This window comes from Callospermophilus lateralis, unplaced genomic scaffold (genome assembly GCF_048772815.1).
Source record: "Callospermophilus lateralis isolate mCalLat2 unplaced genomic scaffold, mCalLat2.hap1 Scaffold_512, whole genome shotgun sequence".
NCBI lineage: Eukaryota > Metazoa > Chordata > Mammalia > Rodentia > Sciuridae > Callospermophilus > Callospermophilus lateralis.
Window position 1 is genome coordinate 478,105 of NW_027514448.1, and position 4,772 is coordinate 482,876.

The 4,772-nt window shown below is 46.5% G+C and overlaps 1 pseudogene; it reads left to right on the plus strand.

The window, feature by feature from the left end:
• Positions 1-608: 608 nt before the first annotated feature.
• LOC143640671 (putative ribosome biogenesis protein RLP24 pseudogene) lies at positions 609-2,003 on the plus strand (annotated as a pseudogene).
• The last annotated feature ends 2,769 nt before the right edge of the window (positions 2,004-4,772 follow it).

Genomic DNA, 4,772 nt, shown 5'->3' on the forward strand with positions numbered 1-4,772 from the left:
CTGGCCTATGGTTGGCCAAATGGCTTATACCTTTAGGTCAGACTGACCCCCCTTTCTCCTCTGCAGTATGGAGCCCTGAGCCCCCCACCCCACGTTGGGATTCTCATCCTGGCTGGCAGAGGCTGCGAGGTGAGGCTGCAGCAGTCTGGGGAAGGCTTGGCAGGTGAGTGAGAGGGTGCTCCAGAGGGAGGGAGGCTCAGACAGTGTTTAGCTGTAGAGTGGGGCTTAGCAGAGGCGAGGGGAAAAGGGAGGGAGGCTCTCCTTCTCAAGGGGCCCTTTCATGTTGAAATCAGCCATCATGAATGCTGTTGGCCCAGGAGCCCAGGCGTGGGAAATGTGAGAGCCCCCTTATGTCCCCTCATGTGACATGTCGTCTGTGGCTCCCAGCCGGCCAGCCAGGATGCATTAGGAGAAGTGTCGGTGTGCACCTGGGGCGGGGGAGGGTCCCATCAAGACATTGACCCACTCAGGGAAGGGAGATTTGAAGAAGCAAGTTCTAGACTCTCCTGGTGCTGGAGGGGAGGGTGGACTGGGCACCCTGTTGGCTTCAGGATCAGGGGTGGGGCAATTGACAAGAATCCAAGAGAAGGTCAGTGGGGACCCACGCGGCCTCAACATGCGTATGGAGAAGTGTTATTTCTGTTCAGGGCCCATCTACCCCGGCCACGGCATGATGTTCGTCCGCAATGATTGCAAGGTATTCAGATTCTGTAAATCCAAATGTCATAAGAACTTTAAAAAGAAGCGTAATCCTCGCAAGTTCAGGTGGACTAAAGCATTCTGGAAAGCAGCTGGCAAAGAGCTTACAGTGGATAACTCATTTGAATTTGAAAAACGTAGAAATGTACCTGTCCAATACCAGCAAGAACTATGGAATAAAACTATTGATGCAATGAAGAGAGTTGAAGAGATCAAACAGAAACGCCAAGCTAAATTTATAGTGAACAGATTGAAGAAAAATAAAGAGCTACAGAAAGTTCAGGACATTAAAGAAGTCAAGCAAAACATCCATCTTATCAGAGCCCCTCTTGCAGGCAAAGGAAAGCAGCTGGAAGAAAAAATGGTACAGCAGTTACAACAGGATGTGGACATGGAGGATGTTTCTTAAAAATCTTACTCTATAATCATTTCTATGTGTACATTTGAAAATCTCCTTTGGAGACTTAGAATTTAATTCTAAATAATTAATTTTTATATAAGGTCACTGAAGTGAAAGGTGATTACAAATACTGTTCTACATTGCTATCTGCAAAGCATCAGATTATGGATGTTAGATTGCACCTCATTGTAATGTCTTCATTGATAGACATGCTTATGTAAATCATGAAAATTCTCTTTATAAATGCACAAGTGGATTGTGGACAGAATGGTCATGCCTTTTGGATAATGGCAATAGGCAGCATTTATTTAATAAGTAATTACAAAAATTTATGGCCAGTGATAGGTAAAATCAAATTTTCTTTGCAGTAAAATGTTCCCTTTATTATGTTATAGAAGGGAGGATACAACAATCTCAAAATGTATGGCAATCTCAAAATCATTTATTTTAGTATTTTCTGTTTTGATTTATTAGCCTAAAGGAGCATAATGGCCAAATACCATGAAGCCTAGTTATGCTAAGCTGTTTTGACCTGGTTTACCTGTTGTTGGCAGGTAGTTGTGAGTGTTTGTGAGGAGAGCTGACTAATCTTTATTTGAAATGGCACTATATTATTTCTGCTTTAGAGAATACTCAGTTCTAATTTGTGATTCCTGGTAGAGCAAGCTCCCTCCCCCCTCCCCTGATGTAGAAGCAAAGAAATCCTAGTGTCTTAAAATTTGTTGCGGAGTTTTCTTTCTTTTTAAAAACAGGTTCTTAATTGTTATGGAATATAGAATTTATGAGTATAACATCTGCCCATTTGTACATAAAATAAAAACATTTTTAGTGTGTGCCTATATATTATTTAAATATACTAAAAAATATGAGGTATTTTTACTTGGAAGAAAATAACTTTCTTTACACATACTACTTTATTAGGAAATATAGTTAATTAAAGAGAAATTTATGCTTAGCAAAAAAAAAAAAAAAAGAATCCAAGAGAAGGCTCTAGTCCCAACCCTCTCCAATGCCCTGAGTAGCCTGCTTCTCGCCAGCTCTGAAGGTGCAGACCCTGCTGACAAACCTCCAGGGACAAGAAGCTCACTCTATCCTGGGAGAGCATAGGGTCCTGGCATTGGTTCCACCTCTGGATTCAGTTTTCATTCCCAGCCAGGAAATCTGGGACATTGGACAGGGGAGGCTGTGGCCCCATCTTCCCTGGTACACTCTCAGCCCAGGAGTGACCCCTGCTGTCCGGACAACCCTGGAGGTGGAGGACTATGCTGGCTAGCTGTGCATGGATTGTGCTGGGTGGCCCTGCCAGCCCCCTCCCCACCCCGCATTCTGTGTTGCTCTCCGCTGGCCTACAAGGTTCTCCTCAAATGTACTGCCACAGGAGGGAGGTGGGTGAGGCCAACATCTGGACCAAGGGGACATCATTGGCACCCACAGCTGGAGCTATCAGCAGCCAATGTTTACCCAGACATTATTTGCCTTTGTAAGTTCCTGGCCCCCAACATGCCCCCCCTGAGGAGAGGGTCCTGAGCCTCCTCCCCACGACTGGGCAGGGACGGACCCGAGAGCGCCGTGGCTGGCTGGAGTTCAGATCCTCCCATCAGCTTCGGCTGCCTGAGAGAAGAAAGGGCTAGCCAGCTGGGCTGTCCCTTCAGAGGTGTGGGCACGAGTAGAACAAGGCCATGGAGAAAGTGTGAGTGGACCCTGGACACAGCGTGGAGCAGAGAGGAGGGCCAGACCTCTGGAATATTTCAGAACCTTGCTGGCTGACCTTGGGTCAGTCTGTTCCTCTGTATCCTGTGCCACCAAATGGGAAGATTTCCTTGCCACCTGATTGAAAATAGTCTCTGTTTTAGTCAGCTTTTTTGCTGCACTATGGAAGGACCCAACCAGAAGAATTATAGAGAGGAAAAAGTTGCATTTGGGGCTCAGGGTTTTAGAGGTCTCAATGCACAGACAGCAGGCTCCATTCCTCAAGGTTTGAGGTGAGCTGAACCTCATGGCGGAAGAGTGTGGTAGAGGGAAGGGGCTCACATGATGATCAGGAAGCAGAGGGAGGCTCCACTTGCCAAATACAAATATATATCCCAAATAATTGGCCCATGACCCTCCTCCCCAGCCACACCCCACCACTTCAGTCACCACTCAGTCAATCACTATCAGGGGATTAATTCACTGAGGGGTTAAGACTCTTACAACCCCATCACTTGTCCTTCGAACCCTCTTGCATTGTCTCACAGCTAAGTTTTTTGGGGACCCCTCACATCCAAACCAGAACAGCCTCCTGCCACACCTATCCTCTCCCGTGCCTGTTTGCTCTTTCTAGCGTATGTTCCAACATGCACCCCTCTGCCAGAGCCCGACCACCAGGAGGGCAGGCAGGACCTCACTTTACTGTCACTGCTCCCTGGCATCCAACCAAGCTTCCACAGCTCGTCCCTAGCTTGCCCCTCTCATTCCATCTGCTTCAAGTGACATTGTGGATTGGGGTCAGAGAAGGACAGACCATGTTCTGTGGTGGCAGGCTCTGGCCAGAGAAGTTTTCTCCTGGAGCACAGCGAGTCCCAGGTGGGCAATAGCGTGGGAAAGAGTATTATGCCTTCATGATAATAGAGTACGCATTCACATGAGGAATTCATGAGGATTCAGAGATGTTCTGTAACTTCTGTAAATTACCTAAGGTCACACAGCCCCAAAGTTACAGAACCAAGATTTGAGGCCCTGTTCAAGGTTTCCTCTTTACTCTGCTGCCTTCTGTAAATGATGTTCGAAGTTCTCATTTGATTTCCCAGGACACTTGTGTCCCACACTCCATTGTATCTATACATTCTTTCTATATCATTGCACCCTCAACCCCAACCTGGTTGATGAGCACAGAAGACAACATGAGCCCGATTTCACAGACCAGAGAGAAGCCTGTAGCCACGCAGCCAGTAAATGGCAACATCTGAACTAAGCTCAGGTCAGCCTCATGTTGGCACATTGCCCTTAGCCTTCTTCCAGGCTGGGACTAAGCTTTCAGGTCTCATTGGCTGGCATGGGGCTCCTGACCTCCCAGCCTGCATTAACACACCCGTGCTAAAAGCTTCCCAGGGACCTCACCCTGGACAGAACCTGCTCCCTTTACCCCATCCACAGGGTCATTTCAAAAACCCCTGGTGACCCTCCAGTGAAGAGGCAAAGGGTGTCCAGGCTGCCAGGGCCCAGGAAACATGGTAAACCTTAGGCTACCACGGAGCACCTACAAAATACTCAGACTAAAGGCAGCTGCAACTTGACTCTTGCTGAAAGCCAAGCATCAATCTAAAGAATATTTACTGCATCTCTGCAATATGCCTGACATTTCATGAAATCATTTTTTTTATTTTGTGGAATTGGGGATCAAACCCACAGGTGTCTTTATCACTGAGCCTTATAACCCTGGCCCTTTTTACTTTTTTATTTTTATTTTTTATTTTGAGGATCTCACTAAGTTGCCCAAGCTCACCTGAAGCTTTTGTTCCTGCTACCTCAGCCTCCTGATTCACTGGGATTACCAGGAATGTGTGTTTTTGAATCTGAAATACTTTTATGAAAAGGCATGCATTAGTCCAGTGCTTGCCATGTGGGATATAGTCACCACATAAAATCCATGTGAATCTTTACAGAGTCTTGAAAGAGGGGCTACAGATATTAC